Source organism: Talpa occidentalis, unplaced genomic scaffold, assembly GCF_014898055.3.
Source record: "Talpa occidentalis isolate TD23 unplaced genomic scaffold, MPIMG_talOcc4v2.1 talOcc4.11, whole genome shotgun sequence".
Lineage (NCBI taxonomy): Eukaryota > Metazoa > Chordata > Mammalia > Eulipotyphla > Talpidae > Talpa > Talpa occidentalis.
This window is the reverse complement of record NW_023601104.1, coordinates 268,533-292,090: the sequence shown is the minus strand read 5'-3', so window position 1 is coordinate 292,090 and position 23,558 is coordinate 268,533. Positions and strand designations below refer to the sequence as shown.

General features: G+C 40.0%; 1 protein-coding gene across 9 annotated transcripts in view; it reads left to right on the top strand.

The window, feature by feature from the left end:
* Window positions 1-23,558, top strand: part of NRG4 (neuregulin 4) — a 128,976-nt gene that overhangs the window by 6,771 nt on the left and 98,647 nt on the right. For 6 of the 9 annotated variants that reach the window (XM_054699948.1, XM_054699935.1, XM_054699932.1 and 3 more), the window contains one exon: window positions 2,141-2,200. The gene's annotated coding sequence lies outside the window, so the exon portion shown is untranslated. Of the gene's footprint in view, window positions 1-1,204; window positions 1,357-2,137; window positions 2,201-23,558 lie in introns of those variants that run through there. The other 3 variants (XM_054699939.1, XM_054699953.1, XM_054699951.1) reach the window with 2 other exon arrangements.

The following is a 23,558-nucleotide window of genomic DNA, read 5'->3' as shown; positions in this document are numbered from 1 at the left end:
TTCTCATTTTGGAATTCCTATGACTCTTACATTTTCTTTCCTCATGGTGTCAGATAATTCTTGAACTAGTTCTTCAGTATTTTCCTTTGTTTCTCTCTCTCTTTTCTTTCTTGGTTATTTTTGTCTTTATCTTCAAGAGTACTGATTTGTTCTTCCACATTGTCTATTTTCATGTCTCATTCCAGTATTTTTTTTTTAATTTTTGCATAGAAGAACTGGGGTGTAGGCCAGAGGTACAGGGGATGAGAGGATTCACCAGAGACAGAGTAGGAATCAGAGCAGGTGGATTTTACTTAAATACACTCCTGAGGGGAGCAGCGGGCAACTTAGGAGAGGTCAGCTGTGCCAAATGTGGGTTAGCTCCCTGGCTGGGGATCTAACTCAGGCTCTATTGGTGATAAAGGCCACTGGGGAGACCCTCATTCTAGTATTATTTTAGCTCCTCTATTGATATTTAAACATCCTTCAGTTCCTTTATTTTCTTACTTAAATTAAGTTTAAAGCTTGTTCTTTTGTTCATTGACTATGTTTCTCATAGCATAGTTAGCCTTTTTGCATCTTATCTTGTATCTTTGATTCATTTTTCTGACTTCTGTTCACATTCTTTTACTTTTTTAATTATGGAAATTTTGAATTTTTCACCTGACAGTGCTTTTTTTGGGTTCTGAAGCTTGATTTTCTCTCTGTGGTTTTGTCCCCTTGAGGGTTTCCTTGGTCATCTGTATTTTCCTTCTCACCAGTGTTTGCTTTGGGTTTGCTCTACTGTAGTTGGGCCTTGTTGTGTTTGAGTACTTTCCCCCACTGCTATTCTGGGTGTTTATTTGATGTTAGGAACAATTACGGGAGGTTTGTGGGATCTGTGTTGGTATAAGGGCCTCCTCCAGAGCTCTCCCAGGTCTTATTATGGTGACTGGAACAGCAGGGTAAATGCTAAGTCTAGATTCTGAGTTGTTGGGCTGTCAACTTTTCAGGATCAGTGGCACAGGTCCTATTTCTGATGGCCAGGAGGGCAGGGTGTTGCTGAAGATTCCTAGGGGTAGCTAAGGGTTTCCAATGTAGGGCAAGGCACTGCTCTGCTGGTAGGCACTGGCAGGCTTAGTAGGGTGTACTTCCTGGTGTGGCTGGGTGCCCGCAGTGAATAGCTATGTCCTTCAATTTTGCAGTTTAGGCCTCTGTGTGCTGCCAGGGATTTGGCAACTGATGTGGATGTCAGGGTGCTCACCTGGGAGTATCTGGGGGTACCTGAGGGTCATCAATGTAGGATATGGCACTTCTAGGCCCAGGCTGTGGCCAAGTCTGCAGGAGATGCTGGAAAGCTGAGTGGGACACACTTTCTGGTGCAGCTGGGAGCCCTGGGTAAATAGCTGGGTTCTTTAAGGTGGCAGCTTTGGACCTCTTCATCTGAAATTTGTAATGGATTCTACTTTCCCTCATGTGTTACTTAAATTGTTATGTAAACTTTTTCCCTTTTTTTTATTTTAATAACATATATTTGTTTATATTTAACCCGGTATATCCCAAATGCTATTTTTTGATATGTATACAGATATAAAAACTGTTAATGAGTTATTTTATATTCTTTTTCTTATGCAAAATCTTTAAAATTGTGTATTTTGCACCTGCAGTACATATCCACCCAGACTGGCCATATCTCTGGAGCTAAGTAGTCACTTGGTTACTAGTAGCTGGGGGTTACCATATTGGACAAAGAGGCTCTAGATAATAGTTAACACTTGTTGAGTAGACTTTAAGTACCAGACATTGCTGGGAATCCTTCACAAAGAATGACTTTTAAACCTCACAGTGGCCTTATGAGATAGGCACATTCTTTGTCCCTGTTACTCAGAGAGCCTCAGTAGTTTAAGGTTCCTGCTGCCCTAGGGCCTGCAGAGCTATTCTGGCCTCACTGAAATAAACTCCAGCATCCCCTGGAAAGAGGGGCTGCCAGGAGGAGTCTTAGGGAAGTGGAAGAGTCTTAGGGAAAAGTCCTGCAGAGGGTCCATTACATGTGACTAAGGCAGGACTTAGGAGACAGTATGCCTGGGATCGGCTTTCTATTTGGAACACAGCAGTGGTTGGCCTCACGCAAATTTTTCTACTTTTATATTTTTCATGTTGCCCATAATACCTTTGAAAGCAGAAGAAATAGCCAGTATCCTCTTTGCAATCCAGAAGACAAATCTTACCAAAGACAAATCAAGTAAGTAATAATTTAGTAATTCATTCTTTCTAATGTTTTGGGGGGTCATGTGTAGTCTTAATTTGTCAATTATAACCATAAAATCATTTGTTTAAGAGAAAATAAGCATATGCTTTGCAAAGTTTTATACATTTTCAGTTTACAGAAACTTGGGTCTTAATTCTGATGTTTGAAAGCCTGTATACCACATTGTCTTGTTATGTTAATTAATTATTAAAAGCATGGTGAGAGGTAGTGGTCTAGTTTCATTTTTTTGCATGTGGAGGTCCAGTTTTCCCAGCACCATTTTTTGAACAAACTGTCCGTGTTCCATTGCATATTCTTTGCTCCTTAAAGATTAGTTGTTCATATAAGTGTGACTTTATTTCTGGGCGCTCTATTCGGTTCCATTGGTCTGTGTGTCTGTTTTTGTTCCAATACCATACTGTTTTAATTATTATGGCTTTGTAGTATAACTTAAAGTTTGGAAATGTGATACCTCCTTTCTCCTTTGTTTTCATCAGTAGGGCTTTGGCTATTCATGTTTTTTTGTGGTTCCATATGAATTTTCATCAGTATTTGTTCTATTTCTTTGAAGAATGTCATTGGGATTTTTATTGGAATAGCATTGTATCTGTATATTGCTTTTGGGAGGATGGCCATTTTAATAATATTGATTCTTCCAATCCATGAGCAGGGGATGTCTTTCCATTTCTTTGCATTTTCTTCACTTTCTTTTAACAGTGTTTCATAGTTTTATTTGTATAGGTCTTTTCCCTCTTTTGTTAGGTTTATTCCCAAGTATTTGATTTTTTTGGTTTCAATTATAAATGGATGTTTTTCTTGATTTCTTCTTCTTCTGATTGTGTATAGGAAGGCTACTGATTTTTGCGTGTTGATTTTGTATCCTGTTACTTTACTGAACTGGTTGATTATTTTGAGTAGTTTTTCTGTGGCGTTTTTAGGGTTCTCTATAGATAAACTCATGCCATTCGCAGCAATGTGGATGGAGCTAGAAGGAATTATGCTCAGTGAAATAAGCCAGAAGGAAAAAGAAAAATATCGGATGGTTTCACTTATAACAGGAATATAGGGGAACCAAATAAGACATCAGTGTAAAAAAAAATAGTAACAGTACAAAACACAACAAAGCAAAAACAGACAATTATAAACCAGAGACATCCTGCAGGGGAGGAGGAGGGAGAGGGGTGAGAGGGAGGGAGGAGGAGCACAGGGGACTGTGGTCATGGTGCACAGGTGCCTTGGGGAAGGAAATTCTGTGGGGACTGAATCTGAGGGGGTGGGGGGAAGCAAATATTGTCTAAAAAATGTAAAAAATGATAATTGTTAAAATTAAAAAATCTAAAAAAATTATTAAAAGCAATAAAGTCTTGTAAGCTGGTTAAATCTAAGTTTAGTTTTTCTGATAAAAAATGTGAACAGAAGTAAGGAAAGTCAAAAAATTTTTGGAGAATGAGAATTTGAAAAATAGTCCAAGTTATTGGGCATAAAAGAATGAAAACTGGGCCTCCCCTGGTGGCGCAGTGGTTGAGCACTGGGCTGCGAAGCTGTCTGCAGCCTCTGCAGGGCCGGTTCAATCCCCGGCTGCTGACGAGGGTCCCACGTGGCGTGCAGACCTCTCCCGCCGCGCCCGCTGCTCCCCTCAGCAGTGTACTTCCTCAGTCTGCCTGTTCTGCTCCCCGCTCTGGCTCTGGTGAATTCTTTCACCCTCCCACACTTCTGACTGTACCCAGTGCTTATATAAATAAATAAATAAATAAAAAAGAAAAAACGAAAACTAGGGATGACAGTGCTTTTCCAGTAGGTGTAATGCTATCTTAATGAGTATGGTACCTGTCCCTTCCTCATCTCCAAAAGAAGAGTAGCTGGAGAAATTTAGATATGGAATTAAGGATATTAAGGAAATTTGAAATTAAGGAGATTTAGATTTGAAATTGAGAGTATTAAGATTGGAATGATTTGCTTTGGGAGCTGTAGAATCCTCTTTCTAGAAGATCTAAATAGCTCGATTGTCTGACACAAATACTTTTAAATTCATCATAAGGCCTCTAACTTTATGATGCTGTGAGTTTTTGAAAATATATGATGTTTATGTCTAAGGCAGTAGCTTACATATTTCTAATTAATATATAACTTTATAGAACTTGACTCTAGGAGTATTATGGAAAATTAAAAGTTATTTTATGAGCACAGCTATCATTATGTGTTTTGTTCAATTTAGTCCATTGTTAACCTTGTGACCATCATTAATATGCTTATATTATATATGATTATATAATGTTCTCCAACTACATACATGTTAACATTGACAGAAATGGAATTATGGACTCTTAATCAATCACCTCTACCAAGACTAGGGTGAAGGTGAGAGGAGACATTTAAACATGAGTGTGTACAGGTAGGATGTGAGATCAGACAATGACAAATGGATCACAGTGTGATTTTTATGAAAATTGCATTTGGGAACAAGGAGAAGACTGTTCCTCATTTCTTTTCATTGATTTAAAGGAAGAAGAGAAAGTAAGACTAAGCAGTTATGTTGAAAAAGCCATCTTGTGTAAAGGGAGAACCAGATTTTTATTAAACTATACAAAAGTGAATGATAAATTTAGAATAAAGAGAACTGCCTAGTAGATGGGGCAGAGCATGAAGAATGACTGAGAAGTTGAAGAATTGAGTGTGAACTGAATGTGGTTGGAGGGGTGTTGGAATGAAAATGTGACCTCCAGAGGCAACATAAAAAAAAAAAAAAAAAGACGTGCTGATGGCAGGTGGGTAAATAAAACAAATTAAACATATATTTGAGTAGTGTAGACACATGTTAGAGGAAAACAGTAATTTGTGAGCAAGGAAATATTAAAGATATAATGTATACTTAGGAAAATGGGAGGGTATGATAATTACTCCGGACTGGAAAGGGCACTCATGTGTAAAGTTATCAGGCTGACTGACCCTTGTTTCAACAGGCTTTCTTAGGAGTGTTCAGATTTAAATTCTGTCAGTAGAGACTGAGTTTCTAGGCTCCAAGAATATAGGAAAGCTCTAGGAAAGGTCTAGAAAGACCAGCCTACAAAGAGCAACACTGGAGGAGGTTATTGGGGTTGGGAAGCTCTCTGGTTTTTATCTCCTTTGTATCTCTCTGTGGAGTTGTAGCATATTGTAGGAGACATGCATAACTCAAGACTATTCCAGGCAACAAAAAATGGAAAGTTTGCTAAAGCCATGTAGCGATAACTTGAAAACAGTATAAATCTCTCACCAGTCAGTTTTCAAATGGGTCCTTGATGAATTCTTCAGTTGGGGTAATATGTATATTTTCATATTTTGCATGCAAAGTGAATCTTTATTAAATAATTTCATGTTTGCATAAAATACAACCAAATACTATTTAGGTTTTCCGCTCAAGAGTAATGATGACAGATAATACTTGTTGATTGTTTCTAGGGTTCCCAACACTTTACATGTATAAATTCATTTTATATTCAGTGAGCATTCGAAGTAGGCACTACTCTTTTCACCCAACTCTCTCATACAGATGAGGAGGCTGGGCACAAACATTTTTGCCCAATGTCACACACTTATTGTGGAGTGCAACATTCTGTGGTGGAACTATGATTTGCATTCTAGCCTTCTGTCTCCAGAGCCTGCTACCTTTATATAAAATTGTGAGTCGTTTGGAACTATCATACTTGGAGTGGTTGGTGATAAGTATATTTATAGGTGGCACAACTTACGTGAAAGTGGCTTTTGTGAGATGCTACATAAAATGAAAATCAATTTATTCTTTCTATAAACATTTTAAAAGAAAAGTTCATGTCAATACCCTCCATCATGTCAAGGGCTATTGACTGGGATAGAACTGCTGCTGTTATTCAGAAGACCATGTTGGATGGTATAACCTTAGTGAATTTATCAGTGTCTGATTCTCAGATTTGTGATCTTATAAACCTGATCTAGTCATTAAATGTCGCAGAGAATTAAATTGATCTAATCACTTCATAAACCTAATATATAAATTCCAAATGCAGATTTATTTGATTTACAATGAGGTCAGTTATACGAGGATGATAAATATTTTCTTCCAAGTGGTGAACGTAGATGGGAAATCAAATTATAATCAAGAGGTTTCTGGGTGAACAATAGGTGCTATAAATATTGCTTGTTTTTGATTTTTCACAATATCTATTTCAGAAATTCTGTAAGAATTTCATCAATAATAGCTGTTATTGGCATATACTGTCAGTCCTTAACTTATAAATAGCCTCCATCTCTGTGCCCTACCACCATGGACTCTGCTGCCATAGAAACAGTTGTTAATAAACATGGATATTTTAGCGTATCTGTGGGTTTACAGTTGAAGGAAAAGAAGAGTCTGAAAAGCAGAGTTTCCTAAAGGGTGCTAATTTCAGTGGTAGACTCTTAAATAGGATAAAATTGCCTGTGTAGGAATCTCTACCTAAAATATTCTGTAACACTCCCTGGGCAGTTTTTAAACATTTCACATATAGAGATGTCATTGGGCAAAAGCGGTCACCAGGTCAGAACCTCTCTCGCCATTTCTGGGTCCAGCCACCCACCACCACAAATGCAAACAAAAGGGCCTTTGGTGCAGCAAAAGACAAAAAAGAAACAGTTTATCTTAACCAGTAGGGTAGAGGGAGAGAGCGAGCTAGCAGAGTGGAAGGAGAAAGGTCTAGTTATCAGCCAGTGGTGCAAGATAGATGGAGTTGCAGCGGCGGGAGCTGGTGGTATTTAGCAGAGGTGTGCCGCTGTTGAGGTCAGGGGGCTCCCACTCTGGGAGTTGAAGGCCATTCCCCAGAGGGTGGTTGTGTTTCATTACAGCTCTGAGGAAAGTACACGGCTTCCATTTAAAGGCTCACAAAATGGTTGCTCAGCGATGCCCCCTTCCCAGCAGCCCCCTTATTGAGAATATCAGGGGCACAGTTCAGACCATAGCACTGTGCATGCTAAGTCTCCTCCTTGCGTCTTGCCCGGTAGGCAGGAGCCAATGTTTGGCCCCTTGTCAGCTCCTGACCATTCCAACAAAGATTGGTTTCTATTTCTCAAATATTCTCTTAAAACTATAAATATCTGCTGTGGCAGTTATCGCGAGTGGACTCCCTAATGCCTACTCCCTATTGTGTGCCCTTTTTTGGTTAGATGTGGCAGTATGCCCATTCTCCTTTGCCAGTTATTGTGAAAGGAAGTGTGGGAGTACTTTTGCTTTCCTGCTAAAGAGAACACAGGTGGCCAGTACTCTGCTCTTTCCTCTTTCTTTGTGCTTTAAATGCAAATGAAGCCTGGACATGTAGTCGCAATCTTGCAACCGTGAGATAAGTGTGAGGCTGAAAATGTGATTCCAGTAAGCTGAAGACCACTGAGAAGAAAGATCAAGAGAGTCTGGGACATTGTTGAATTGCTGTTCCAACCATGAACTGCCTACCTCTACTCGTAAATGAAAAATAAGAAAGTTGTAACCCTTGTTATATGATAGCAAAGCATTTGATTAGTCTTTGCCTACTGTTCCATGAAAAGCTGAAATTATGTTCCATTCAAACCAAAGACCCCCGCCCTTTCCCCTTGGGGCTCTGATGCTGTCCCAGGACATACAGCCTATGGGGCCCCATGGGGCCAGCTCCAGTGCTGTGCCTCCCTCCAGCTGCAGGTAGTAGAGAGGCTTGTGGATTTGGTGCCTAGACTGTAGAATGGACCAATCAAGTGTGAGTGATGAGCTGATTGATAAATGGTCGAGTCAGCCATAGGACTGAAAATGGTCTGGTCACACTGGTAGGTGGGGGGAACCTGAAAAGAGGCAATAAGGCAGGAGGGAAGCCAACTTGGGACTCCTGCACTCTTAGACTTGCTCAGACTGAACTGCCTCAGGCTGGACTTAGACTCTGACTCTGGCACTTGATCTCTTGGACTTCTGGACTTCTGCACCCTCTGAGACTTGCTCGGACTCACTCACTTGGACTGGACACTTGCTCACTTGGACTGGATGCTCTAAGATGCATCAAGCAGCCAACCTCCAAAGGAAGAAGAGAAGCTGAAGAGCTTCACAGCAAAGTCAAAGAGCTTTGCAGAGGCCGGGGCCACTGCCTGACTCTGGCCTGCCTTGGGCCTGGTCTCTCAAAGAGCTGTTTGTTATTGGTGTGGCCCAGCAACTCACAAAAGGCTGTAATGCTAGTGGCCGGGAGGGACTGGCACTACTGGCTGGGGCTGTCCTGCACTGTTGACAGGTGACTGGCACTCTGTATCTGGGTCACCCCTGAGAGCGTTCAGCCATCCATTGGCATCACCTCCTGGTGCTGCTGCCTCTGATGCTATCTGATCCAGTGTCCAGTGCTGTCCATCCTGACCTTCAGCTCTTGCTGTGGGTTTCTGTGGCATCATCTCAGTGGCCCTGCCTGTGAGCACCTCCAGCTGTGGTGAGTTGGATCCTGGCCCACTGCTTTCCATGATCTCCATGCCCTTGTTGATGGGATGGCACCATCTTGAATGTGCAGTCTTTTGTTCAGGAGTTTTGGACAAGTGGACACTATCTGAGGTGAAATGGCTAGCCACCTGTGGCCCAGTGAATTCCTTGTTTCCCCTGTTTGTTGAACAAACCCCTTGTGCCCTGAGCCTACATAGTCTTGCAATTGTGCACATGGGTGAAGAACCCACAGTGACCTGTTCCCTACTGGGCACTGTTCTTGAATGGGTATAGCCTCCACACCCCCCATAGCCCTGTTTCAACATGAGTAAACTGAAGCTATAGTATTAGGAGAAATTATAGGGAAAATTTGGAATATTGTTATGTGTTAGTTAATTCGTGTGCCTCTCAGTAGAATCCTACTAATGGGGTGAACTCAAATTAGTGTTCCTCAGCATGAAAGCAGAAAGACCAGAGAAATAACAGATTTGCCATAGAGGCACTCTGCTTTTAGCTGCCATTCTAAATTGATGAAGAGTTCCATCATTTGGAATTTTCCAGAGCTGAATTTTCTCCTCCCCTAAGACTTCTTAAAATTACCTCAAGTTTATTATTAGAGTTCAGAGAGCAGCAGCCAAGGAATGAAAATCTTCAGGCCTGAAAATTTCTAGAAATTATTTTTGGTTGTAGTTTATTACACAAGGAATTGATATGTAGCAAATAGAAGCTTGATAGTTTTGGAGGTAACTATAATAAAAAGCTGACAATTAATCTTTATTGTTTTTAACCACTAAACAATCCTTTTCCTATCCCCTATGTATGAAGTAGGTTGCAAAATCTGTGGTACCCTGGGAGGGGCATCCAGTTATAATGAAGCTTAAGTAAAACATAGTAATAACAGTCTCCTTCAGCTAATAATGAGTTAACTTCAGACCTATACAAAACATATATTTTTTTACACTTTTTTTGATATTATTTACTCTTAATTTTGTGTATCCATTAAAAAGTTATTGTTGTTATTGTTATCTTTAATGCCCTTGTCTTTTATCCTCTATACTAGAGTTATGATTTACCTGCCACCATTATGATTTTAAAGTGTTCTAAATTTAAGTATACATTTACCTTTACCGGTGAGTTCCACACTTTCATATATTTTCATTTTGAAGAAATTCATTTAACATTTCTTGTAAGGTCAGTGTAGTGGTGTTGAAATGCAGTTGTGTTTGTCTTGGAAACTCTTTATCTCCTCTTCAATGGTGAAGGACAATTTTGCCAGGTAACATATTCTTGGTTGGCAGGGTTTTTTTTCTTTCATCACTTTAAACTGTATCATTCCACTCCCTTCTGACCTACACAATTTCTCTTGAAAGTTCCTCTAATAACTTACTAGGTGTTTCCTTGTATGTAAGAAGTTGTTTTTCTCTTACAGTGATTAAGAATCTCTATTTATTTTTTATTTTTATTTTTTGTATATTTCTTACATTATTTTTCATTTTTGCACAATGTATACATTTTCATCTTGGTTATATTCCCCATACAATTGCACCTCCCTTATTTTGACCCCAATTCCTCCTCCCTCCTTCACCCCCCATATTGTCTCTCTGGTTTATAGTTGCTTGTTAATTTTGATTTTTTCTTTATTATAGTTATTCTTTTTCCTGGTCTCTTATTTAGGTTTTCTAAACTCCTGCTATGCGTGAGACCATCCAGTATTTTTTTTTTCTTTCTGGCTTATTTCGCTGAGCATGGTCCCTTCCAGCTCCATCCATGTTGCTGCAAATGGCATGAGTTTCTTTTTTGAATGCTGAGTAATATTCTATGGTGTGTATGTACCACATCTTCTTGATCCAGTCATCTATTTTTGGGCATTTGGGTTGTTTCCATGGCTTAACTATTGTAAATAGTGCTGCTATAAACATAGGGGTGCAGGTGCCCTTTGGAATTAATGTTTTTGTGTCCTTTGGGTAAATACCTGGGAGTGGAATTGCTGGGTCATATGGCAGCTCTATGTTTAGTAGGTCCAGAAATCTCCACACAGCTCTCCATAGTGGCTGGACCAGTTTGCACTCCCACCAGCAGTGCAGGAGAGTTCCTTTTTCTCCACATCCTTGCCAACATTTGTTGTTGCTAGTTTTTTTAATATGTGCCATTTTCACTGGTGTAAGATGGTATCTCATTGTAGTTTTGATTTGCGTTTCCCTGATTACAAGTGACGTTGAACATTTTTTCATATGCCTGTTGGCCATTTGCATTTCTTTTTTGGAGAAGTTTCCTTTTAGTTCTTCTGCCCATTTTTTGACTGGATTATTTACTTTGTTTTTGTTGAGTCTCTTCAGCTCTTTGTAGATTTTTCTGATCAGTCCTTTATCATTAGTGTTGTGTGCAAAAATGTTCTCCCAGTCAGTGGGGTTTCTCCTCGTTTTGGTTATTGTCTCTTTTGCTGTGCAGAAGCTCTTTAATTTGATGTAGTCCCAGCTGTTTATCTTTGCCTTCACTATCACTGCTTTGGGTGATGCATCTGCAAAGATGTCTTTGAGGTGCATGTCATGTAGTGTCTCGCCTATATTTCCTTCTATAAATTTTATGGTTTCAGGTCTTATGTCTAGGTCTTTAATCCATTTTGAGTTGGTTTTTGTGTATGGTGTGAGGTAGTTGTCAAGTTTCATTCTTTTGCATGTAGCAACCCAGTTTTCCCAGCACCATTTGTTAAACAAAATTTCTTTGCTCCAGAGGATATTCTTTGCTGCTTTGTCAAAGATTAGTTGACTATAAATCTGTGGGTTTATTTTTTTTTTTTAAATATTAAATTTTATTTTTATATTCCCCCATACAATTGCAAACGCCCCATTCTGACCCCAATCCTTCCCCTCCCGCCCCCCACCCCCCAAAAAGTGTCTCTGGTTCATAGTTTTTTGTTGATTTTGATTTTCACTTTCTTATATTCATTTTCCTGGTCCCTTATTTAAGTTTTCTAGATTCCTGCTATGAGTGAGACCATCCGGTATTTTTCTTTTTCTTTTTGGCTTATTTCGCTGAGCATGATCCCTTCCAGTGCCATCCATGTTGCTGCAAATTGCATGTGTTTATCTTTTTTGAATGCTGAGTAATATTCCATGGTATATATGTACCACATCTTCTTGATCCAGTCATCTATTTTTGGGCATTTGGGTTGTTTCCAAAGCTTAGCTATTGTAAACAGTGCTGCTATAAACATAGGAGTGCAGGTGCTCTTTGGAATGGATGTTTCTGTGTCCTTTGGGTAAATACCTAGGAGTGGAATTGCTGGATCATATGGAAGCTCTATGTTTAGTAGGTCCAGAAATCTCCACACAGCTCTCCATAGTGGTTGGACCAGTTTGCACTCCCACCAACAGTGCACAAGAGTTCCTTTTCCTCCACATCCTCGCCAACATTTGTTGTTGCTAGTTTTTTTAATGTGTGCCATTCTCACTGGTGTGAGATGGTATCTCATGGTAGTTTTGATTTGCATTTCCCTGATTACAAGTGATGTTGAACATTTTTTCATATGTCTGTTGGCCATTTGCATTTCCTCTTCAGAGAAGTTTCTTTTTAGCTCTTCTGCCCATTTTTTGACTGGATTATTTTCTTTGTTGTTGCTGAGTCTCATCAGCTCTTTGCAGATTTTTGTGATCAGTCCTTTATCATTAGTGTTGGGTGCAAAAATGTTCTCCCAGTTGGTGGGGTTTCTCTTTGTTTTTGTTATTGTCTCTTTTGCTGTGCAGAAGCTCTTTAATTTGATGTAGTCCCAGCTGTTTATCTTTCTCTTCACTATCACTGCTTTGGGTGATGTGTCTGTAAAGATGTCTTTGATGTGCAAATCCCGTAGTGTTTCGCCTATATTTCCTTCTATGTATTTTATGGTTTCAGGTCTTATGTCTAGTTCTTTAATCCATTTTGAGTTGATTTTTGTGTATGGTGTGAGGTAGTGGTCAAGCTTCATTCTTTTGCATGTAGCGACCCAGTTTTCCCAGCACCATTTATTGAACAAACTTTCTTTGCTCCAATGCATAGTCTTTGCTCCTTTGTCAAAGATTAGTTGACCATAAATCTGTGGGTTTATTTCTGGATTTTCTATTCGATTCCATTGGTCTGTATGTCTGTTCTTGTTCCAATACCATGCAGTTTTGATGATTATGGCTTTGTAGTATAGTTTGAAGTCTGGGAGTGTGATGCCTCCATTCCCTTCTTTTTTTTTTCAGTAGAGCTTTGGCTATTCGGGGTTTTTTTGTGATTCCATATGAATTTCATCAATAATTGTTCTATTTCTTTGAAGAATGCCATTGAGATTTTGATTGGAATAGCATTGAATCTGTATATTGCTTTAGGTAGGATGGCCATTTTAATAATGTTTATTCTTCCAATCCATGAGCAGGGGATGTCTTTCCATTTCTTTGTGTCTTCTTCTATTTCTTTTAACAGTGTTTTATAGTTTTCTTTGTATAGGTCCTTTACCTCTTTTGTTAGATTTATTCCCAAATATTTGATTTTTTTTGTTTCGATACTAAAAGGGGTGGTTTTTTTTATTTCTTCTTCTTCAGATTTATTGTTTGTGTATAGGAAGGCTACTGACTTTTGCGTATTGATTTTGTATCCTGCCACTTTACTGAATTGATTGATGAGTTGAATTAGTTTTTCTGTGGAGATTTTGGGGTTCTCTATGTATATTATCATATCATCTGCAAATAGTGATAGTTTGACTTCTTCTTTTCCTATTTGGATTCCTTGGATGTCTTTCTCTTGTCTTATTGCTCTGGCTAGGACTTCCAGTATTATATTGAAAAGCAGTGGTGAGAGTGGACATCCTTGTCTTGTTCCAGATCTTAATGGAATTGCTTTCAGCTTTTCACCATTGAGAATGATACTGGCTGTTGGCTTGTCATAGATGGCCTTTATGATGTTGAGGTATGTTCCTTGTATCCCAAGAATTTCAAGGGCTTTTATCATGAATGGGTGTTGCACTTTGTCGAAAGCTTTCTCAGCATCTATTGATATTATCATATGGTTTTTATATTTCTTTTTGTTGATGTGTTGGATAACGTTGATTGATTTTCGGATGTTAAACCATCCTTGTGCCCCTGGAATGAATCCAACTTGGTCGTGGTGAATTATCTTATGGATACATTGTTGGATTCTGATAGCTAAAATTTTATTGAGGATTTTTGCATCAGTGTTCATTAGGGAGATTGGCCTATAGTTTTCCTTTTTTGTGTTGTCCTTATTCGGTTTTGGTATTAGTGTAATATTGGCTTCATAGAACGTGTTTGGTATTGTCCCTTCCTTCTCAATTTTTTGGAAGAGTTTGTGAAGGATAGGCACTAATTCGTCTCTGAATGTTTGGTAGAATTCATTTGTAAATCCATCAGGTCCTGGGCTTTTGTTTTTGGGGAGGTTTTTAATTACCATTTCAATTTCGCTGCTTGTAATTGGTCTGTTTAGGTGTTCTATTTCTTCTTTATCTAGCTTTGGGTGATTGTAGAGTTGTAGGAATTTGTCCATCTCCTCTAGATTGTTGAACTTGTTTCCATATAACTGTTCATAGTAGTTACTGATTATTCTTTTGATTTCTGCTGTGTCCGTTGTGATTTCTCCTCTTTCATTGATGATCCTGTTTATTTGTGCTTTCTCCCTTTTTTCCTTTGTGAGCCTGGCTAGGGGTTGTCTATTTTATTTATTTTTTCAAAGAACCAGCTCTTGGTTTCATTGATCTTTTGGATTGTTTTTTTAGTTTCAATTTCATTTATTTCTGCTTTGGTTTTTATTATTTCTTTTCTTCTACTGGTTCTGGGGTTTTTTTGTTGTTCTTTTTCTAGATCTTTGAGCTTCGAGATTAGGTTGTTTCTTTGAGTTCTTTCTTGTTTTTTGATGTGAGCTTCTATTGCTATATATTTTCCTCTTATTACTGCTTTTGCTGCATCCCATACATTTAGGATATTGGTGTCCTCCTTGTCATTCAATTCAAAGAATTTTTTAATTTCTTCTTTGATCTCCTCGTTAGTCCAGTGGTCTTCCAGTAGTGTGGCTTTTAATCTCCATGAGGTAGGATAGTTCCTTGCCTTCTTTTTATGATTTATTTCTAGTTTGATGCCTTCGTGGTCAGAAAAGATGGTTGGTATGATTTCAATCTTGGTGTATCTGTTGATGTTTGTCTTGTGCCCCAGTATGTGATCGATCCTGGAGAATGATCCGTGTGCGCTTGAGAAAAATGTGTACTCCGTTTTTTTTGGGTTTAGTGTTCTATAGATGTCTGTTAAGCCCAAATGCTCTAGGTCCTTATTTAGAGCTTTAGTTTCTTTACTTATTTTTTGTCTTGTTGATCTATCCATTGTTGATAGTGGTGTGTTGAAGTCTCCCACTACATATGTGTTTTCTCTGATGTCTGTTTTCAGAGAGGATAACAGTTGTCTGATATATTTTGGTGCTCTTTCGTTTGGTGAGTATATGTTAATGAGTGTTATTTCTTCTTGAAGTATTGTCCCCTTGATCATAATGTAGTGACCATTGGGGTCTCTTTTTATTTTTTGAGTTTGAAGTCTGTTTTATCTGATATAAGTATAGCTGTTCCTGCTTTCTTTTTTGGCCCATTTGCTTGTAGGATTGTTTTCCAACCTTTGACTTTGAGCCTATTTTTATCTTTTGTAGCTAAATGTGTTTCCTGGAGACAGCAAAAGGTTGGGTTTTGTTTCTTAATCCAGGCTGCAACTCTGTGTCTTTTTATTGAAGAGTTTAGTCCATTTACATTTAGAGTTAATATTGATATGTTAGCATCTGTATTTGCCATTATGTTTGTCTTTCCTTTGATTTTATTTATTTATTCTTTTAATAACTTTTTTTTTTTTTTTTTTTGGTCTTCTTTCGTTGTTATTCGTCCCTCTGAGGTTCTGGCTTTAGGATTCCTTGTAGTATTTTTTGGAGTGGGGGTTTAGTCGCAATGAAATTCCGGAGTTTCTCTTTGTCTGGGAAGGTCCATATTCTTTCTTCATGGGGAAAGAGAGCTTTGCGGGATAGAGTATTCTTGGTTGGCATCTGTTTTCTTGGAGTCTGTTGACTATGTCCCTCCACTCTCTCCTTGCCCGTAGTGTTTCTTCAGAGAAGTCTGATGTCAGCCTGATTGGTTTTCCTTTGAATGTTATCTGTTTCTTCCCTCTTGTCAGCTTCATTATTTTTTCCTTGTCCTGGATTCTTGGGAGCTTTACTATTATGTGTCTTGCTGTGTTTTTCCTTTCGTCGTGGAAGTTTGGTGTTCTTCTTGCTTCTTGTATATCAATTTTCAGCTCCTTCTTCTCATTTGGGAAGTTCTCTTCAATTATATCCATGAATATTTTCTCTGTTCCTACATCTCTCTCCTCTCCTTCTGGAATTCCTATAACTCTTATATTTCCTTTCCTCATGGAGTCAGATAGTTCCCGAAGTCTTTCTTCATTCTTTTTCCTTCGTACTTCTCTTTCCTTTTCTGTTTTGGTTCTTTTATTTCTGTGTCTTCAAGATTACTTATTCGTTCTTCCATTTCATCTATTCTGCTTTCATTGCTTTTCCCAGAGTTCTTTAGTTCCTCCATTAATTCTTTGATCTCCTGCATTTCTCTTACTTCCCTCTTTAGGGACTCAATTTCCTTCTTCTGATCTATCACTTTTTTAATCATGGCAATTTTAAATTCTCTTTCTGGAAGGCTCAGAAGTTCTTCCAAGTTGCTGTCGTTGCAATCTGGGGAGTGGTTTTCTTTTTGTGGTGTGCTTCTTTCCTGAGGAGTTTTTAGGTTGCGTGTGGTTCTTCTACTCCCTACTGTCTGTTTTCTAATTTGTCGTATGCGTTGGGACACTGTGTTGCTCGGACTGACTGACATCTTGGGTGAACTTCTCCGCTCCCCTCTGGCTCTTCCAGGAGCCATCTCTGTCTTCTGGGGGAGCTTTCTGCTGGTTTTAGGCAGTTTTTACTGAAGAAATGTCCCTGTTCTCAAATGGCGAAGCGGGATGCAGTCCCTGCGCCTCCGGTTTCAGGCACACTCTTCTGCGCACCCGGTCTGCCCCGGACGTGGGTGCCTGCTCCCTCTGTGGGCTCAGACTGCTGGTCGGAAGGGGCCTGGCGTGGAATAACTTCCCGGCTGGCCACTGGGTCCTCCAGAAACCTTCTGCCCTTTTCAAGCAGTCTTAAGAAATGTCCTGTTTTATAGGGTGTCAGTGACTTTTTTTTTTCCTGGTCGCTAGGTGGCGCCAGAGATCTCTCCTATTGTCCTTGGGGGGCTGTTTTTCGCCTCCCCCCACCCCGTGGGACAGAGAACAGAGCGGGAATGGTAGGGTACACCTCAACAGCTTTGGGGTGCTGTGTCTGCCTTGTGCCCCACCGTCGTGGAGAAACCACGCCCCGAATTTTCGTGCCCCGGGTCTCAGTTCAAAGCCCTCAGTTCCAGGACGCGGGCTGTAGCCCAGTTCAGTGGCGCGGGAATGGCGCCTTTTGCACTGCTCCCGTGCCCGGGTGCCTGGTTCCTGCTCACTCAGGGAGGGACCTTCACCTCAGTGAGGACCTCCGTGCGTCTCCCCGCAAGCCTAGGTCGTCTCCCCGCAAGCCTAGGTCGCAGGCGCGGGGACCTGGGCAGCCGCGATCCAGGTCTGCACTTGATTTTCAAGCGCGCCGAGCGCGACACTTTTCCGCGCCAGCTTACAGGCAGCCCGGGCTGTGTGCGCGTCTCCCGGGGTCTTTGTTCTTCTCTAATGGCGCCCGGAGCCGTTCGCTCACCGCCGCGGCGGATCCTGCAGGGTTTGCCTCAGCTCCCGTTCACGGGGTGTGGTGGCTGCAATAGTTCCTTTCCACTCACAGTCCCGCCTGCTGCATCGTTTGTTCTTGTGGGCCGTTTTGGTTTGTTGTTTCCTCCCCTCTGCCGGTCGGAGAGTGCCGCCTCTGTGGGCGGGGGAGGGGAGCAGGGTTCTGCGCTTCCCTCCCTTCTAGTCCTCTTTTATGGCCACTTTCTTCTTCGGGCAGTTCGCTGGCGTCACCCGTTTATCTTCTGTGTCCCAGTTCTCACTGGGACCTGCTGCTTTTCCTCCCTATTCACTTTTTTTAATGGGAGATCTTACTCGCAGCGTCTCCTCGCCGCCATGTTGCTCCGCCCCTTCCAAATCTGTGGGTTTATTTCTGGGTTTTCTGTTTGTTTTCATTGATCCGTGTGTCTGTTCTTGTTCCAATACAATGTAGTTTTGATTATTATAGGTTTATAATATATTTTGAAATCTGGGAGAGTGATGCCTCCATTCCCCCCTTTTTTTTTTCAGAAGGGTTTTGGCTATTCGGGGTTTTTGGTGGCTCCATATGCATTTCATCAATATTTGCTCATTTCTTTGAAGAATGACATTGAAATTTTTATTGGAATAGCATTGACTGTGTAGATTGCTTTTGGTAGGATGGCCACTTTGATAATGTTAATTCTTCCAATCCATGAGCAGGGAATGTCTTTCCATTTCTTTGTGTCTTCTATTTCTTTTAACAGTGTTTTATAGTTTTCTTTGTATAGGTCCTTCACTTCTTTTGTTAGGTTTGGTCCCACGTATTTGATCTTTTTTGTTTCAATAATAAAAGGGATGGTTTTTTTTTTATTTCTTCTTCAGATTTATTGTTTGTGTATAGGAAGGCTAGTGATTTTGTGTGTTGATTTTGTTCCTGCCACTTTATTAAACTGATGGATTAGTTGAATTTGTTTTTCTGTGGAGTTTTTGGGGTTCTCAATGTATATTATATCATCTGCGAATAATGATAGTTTGACTTCTTCCTTCCCTATTTGCATTCCTCGTATTTCTTTCTCTTGTCTTATTGCTCTGGATAGTACTTCCAGTATTATATTGAAAAGCAGTGGTGAGAGTGGACCTCCTTGTCTTGTTCCAGATCTTAATGGAAATGCTTTCAGCTTTTCACCATTGAGAATGATATTGGCTATGGGCTTGTCATAGATGGCCTTTATGATGTTGAGGTATATTCCTTGTATCCTGAGAATTTCAAGGCCTTTATCATAAATGGGTGTTGTACTTTGTCGAAAGCTTTATCAGCATCTATTCATATTATCATATGGTTTTTATATTTCTTTCTGTTGATGTGTTTGCTAACGTTGATTGATTTTCGGATGTTGAACCATCCTTGTGTCCCTGGAATAAATCCTTACTTGGTCGTGGTGAATTATCTTATGGATACATTGTTGGATTCTGATAGCTAAAATTTTATTGAGGATTTTTGCATCCATGTTCATTAGAGATATTGGCCTGTAGTTTTCTTTTTTGTGTGTTGTATTTGTTTGGTTTTGCTATTAGTGCAATGTTGGCTTCATAGAACGTGTTTGCTATTATCCCTTCCTTCCCAATTTTTGGAAAGAGTTTGTGAAGATAGGCACTAATTGATTTCTGAACGTTTGGTAGAATTCATTTGTAAATCCATCTGGTCCTGGGCTTTTGTTTTTAGGAAGGGTTTTGATTACCATTTCAATTTCACTGCATGTAATTGGTCTGTTTAGGTGTTCTATATCTTCTTTATGTAGCTTTGGGTGATTACAGAGTTGTAGGAATTTGTCCATCTCTTCTAGATTGTTGAGCTTGTTTGCATATAACTGTTCATAGTAGTTTTTGATTATTCTTTTGATTTCTGCTGTGTCTGTTGTGATTTCTCCTCTTTCATTTGTGATCCTATTTATTTGTGTCTTCTCCCGTTTTCCCCTTGTGAGCCTGGCTAGGGGTTTGTCTATTTATTTTTTTGAAGAACCAACTTTTGGTTTTATTGATCTTTTGGATTGTATTTTTAGTTTTGATTTCATTTATTTCTGCTTTGATTTTTATTATTTCTTCTACTGGCTTTGGGGTTTGTTTTTTTTTTAATTCTTTTTTTTTAAAATGGAGGCATGTTTTATTTATTTATTTGTTTGTTTGTTTATACATGCACTGGGTATAGTCAGAAGCGCGGGAGGGTGAGAGAATTCACCAGCACCAGAGCGGGGAGCAGAGCAGGCAGAAGGACCAAAGTACACTGCTGAGGGGAGCAACGGGCGGCAGGAGAGGTCTGCGCCCCATGTTGGACCCGCCTCTGGTGACCGGGGAGCAGCCGGGGATCAAACCGGCGCTGCAGAGGGTGCGGGCAGCTTCGCAACCCAGCGTTTAACCGCTGCGCCACTGGGGAGGCCCTGGCTTTGGGGTTTTGTTGTACTTTTTCTAGTTCTTTGAGCTTTAAGATTAGGTTGTTTCTTTGAGTTCTTTCTTGTTTCATGATGTGAGCCTGTATTGCTATATATTTTCCTCTAATTACTGCTTTTGCTGCATCCCATACTTTTAGGAAATTGGTGTCCTCTTTGTCGTTTAACTCAATGTATTTTTTAATTTTTTCTTTGATCTCCTCATTAGTCCAGTGGTCTTCCAGTAGTGTGGGTTTCAATCTCCATAAGGTAGGAGAGTGCCTTGCCTTCTTTTTATGGTTTATTTCTAGTTTGATGCTTTCATGGTCAGAGAAGATGGTTGGTATGATTTCAGTCTTGGTGTACCTGTTGATGTTTGTCTTGTGTCCCAGTATGTGATCTATCCTGGAGAATGATCCGTGTGCTCTTGAGAAAAATGTGTACTCAGATTATTTTGGTTTAGTGTTCTATAGATGTCTGTTAAGCCTGTGAGCTATAGTTCCTTATTTAGAGCTTTAGTGTCCTTATTTTTTGTGTCATTGATCTATCCATTGTTAATAGTGGTGTGTTGAAGTCTCCTACTACATATGTGTTCTCTCTGATGTCTGTTTTTAGAGATAATAATAGTTGTCTCATATATTTTAGTGCTCCTTCATTTGGTGAGTATATGTTAATAAGTGAGTATATGTTAATACTTCTTCTTGAAGTATTGTCCCCTTGATCATAATGTAGTGACTGTCTGGGTCTCTTTTTACTTTTTTGAGTTTGAAGTGTGTTTTATCTGATATAAGTATAGCTGTTCCTGCCTTCTTTTTTGGTCCATTTGCTTGTAGGATTGTTTTCCATCCTTTTACTTTCAGTATGTTTTTATTTTTTGTAGTTAAGTGAGTTTCCTGTAGACAGCAAAAGGTTGGGTTTTGTTTCTTAATCCAGCCTGTGACTCTGCGTCTTTTTATTGAAGAGTTTAGTCCGTTTACATTTAGGGTTAATATTGATATGTTAGTGCCTGTATTTGCCATTTTACTTGACTTTTCTCAGGTTTTATTTACTTATTTTTTCAGTAAAAAGTTTTTTTTTTTTTTTTTGGCCTTATTTCATTAAGAGTCTCAATTTAAATGTAATATGATTCAATATGGGTTTCTTTGATCCTATCTTCTTTGGTTCTTGTGTTCCCTGCATCTGGATGTCTGTTTCTTTCCTCAGACTAGGGAAAATTTAACCAGAATTTCTTTGAATAAAAATTCCTCTCCTTTCTCTCTTAACCTCCTCATTCTTTTCTACAATGAATATATGGGTCTGCTTAATGTAATCCTATAGTCCTTTAAACTGTCTTCACTATTTTCCATTCTTTTTATTTCTCTTGATGTTTCCCACTGCCTTGTCTTACTGTTAGTTGATCCTTTCTTCCATTTGATCTAGTCTACTGTTGAACCCTTTATTGAATTTTCAATTCATTAATTCTTCTGTATATTTTGTATTTGACACTTTTTAATATTTGCTCTTTGGAAATTCTCACTTTGTTCATGCATTGCTTTCTTGACCTCAGTGAGCATCTTTATTTTGATTTTTGAACTTCATTTCAATGAATAGCTTCTCTCCGTTTTATAAAGGTGCTTTCTATAGTTTTTTTAAAGATTGATTTATTTATGCATACACAAGCTGGGGTGCAGGACAGTGGTGTGGTGGGTGAGAGGATTCAGAGTGGGGAGCAGAACAGGCAGATCTACGGGCAAGACAGAAGAGGTCTGCTGCGCCTTATGGGTCACCTCCCTGGCTGGGGATTGAACTCATGCTGCAGTGGCTGCGGATAGCTTCATAGTTCTAAGACTTAACCCCTTGCACCACCAGGGAGGCCCCCTTTCTGTAGTTTTATAAAAAAAAGATTTATTTATACAAGAACTGGGGTACAGACCAGATTTGCGGGAGGGTGAGAGGATTCACCAGAGACAGAATGGGGAACAAACAGAATAGGCAGACTGATGAAATACACTGCTGAGGGGAGCAGTGGGCGCAACAGGAGAGGTCTGCTATGCCATGTGGGACCCTCACTGGCCAGCCGGGATTGAACCGGTGCTCCAAAGGCTGCGGACAGCTTCACAGCACTGCACTCAACCACCTGCGCCACCAGGGGAGGCCTCCCCTTTCTGTAGTTTTATCTGTCTTTTGTTTGGAGCATATTCTTAATTTTTTCTTGATACTCCATGTTGTTTTCTTCACATTAAATAAAACAGGTTCTCCCAATCTGGACAGACTGACCTCATGTAGCAGATGAATCTTGTCAATCAGCTTGGTGTGAACAACTGGTTGCCTCTCAGTGCTTCATGATTTTCCAAGATTCCCTCTGCTCTTAATGGCTCCCAATAGTTGAGAGTTTGTCAAGACTGGTCTGTATTCCAGAGTCATGTGAATTGCACACATGCCTGTTCAGGATACTGGATGACAATTTCCTGTCTCTCCAGCTTCCTGATGCAGACTGGTTGGAAGCCTGATTTCTAAGCAGCACTTAGAAAGTCAGATCATTAGATAATCAGTCTATCCCCTATTGGTGAGAAACTGGGATCTGGTTTTTTGCGTACTCATTTTGTGCTGAGCCAGAAGCACTAGTCACTGGGAGTCCTTATGTGCTCAAATTGAACCACCTCTTCTTTTGTGTGGTCATAGGGGCCTCCTGAATGGTGAATACTTTCAGTTTCCAGAGCTAGGTCATTTCAGAGCCAGTTCTGATACAGAGATACAGAGATAGATGATGCAGAGATAGATGTGTGGACAAGCTCTTTCCAGGTAGAAGCTGGAGACTTGGCTTTACTTTTGTAGTAAGTGGAGAAAAGAAAGCAAGGATGTGCTCATGAACTCTATCAGGCTCCCATGAGGATCCCAGTTAGCTTACACATAAAGATTAATTAAAAGTTGGAATCTTTGGTAGTAGCTGATAAAGTGTGTATTCAGACCCACTAACGGAAAAACTAAGAGATGGGCCTCTCATATTCAGAGGGAACCATCTTGTAGAATAATCGACCACCAGTAACAAGTACTTTGCTATGTTGACTCTCAGAGTCAAGTGATTGTGGACTTGTTCCTTAGATGACAGTCTTAAAAGTTTGGGTGCTATATGTATGGCACTACCAACCCTTTAGGGAGAAGCTGGGGGTTTTAGCAGGTAATATGCTGTGATGGAGTTCTTTGTGACAGTGTTTCTCAGTCTTTCCTGCCCATTTCCAGGTGGTTACTCTCTCAGTCATCCATTGTGTAGGGAGTCACTCAGGTAGTTTCTGAATTTCTCTCCAAGGGTATCATCCATTTGTAGCTATGCATTTGATTCATCCAATGTGGGCAGAAATTCATGAAACTCCTGGATTGTCATTTTAGTGGTTACCCCAAAAGTTAAAAAATTTTTTTAAAGATAGATTTTTTTTTAAGATTTATTTATTTATTTATACAAGAACCAGGGTACAGGCCAGATTTGTGGGAGGGTAAGAGGATTCACCAGAGACAGAACAGACAGACTGATGAAATGGACTGCTGAGAGGAGCAGCAGACGAGACAGGAGAGGTCTGCCATGCCATGTGGGATCCTCACTGGCTGGCCGGGATTGAACCTGTGCTGTAGAGGCTGCGGGCAGCTTCACAGTGCGGCACTCAACCGCCTGCGCCACCAGAGGGGGCCCCAAAGTTAAAAAAAATTTTTTTTAAAGGTTTATTTATGCATATAAGGGGGTTCAGGGGAGGGGGGTGGTGAGAGGACTCACCACAGACAGAGTGAGGAACAGAACAGGCAGACTGATGGGA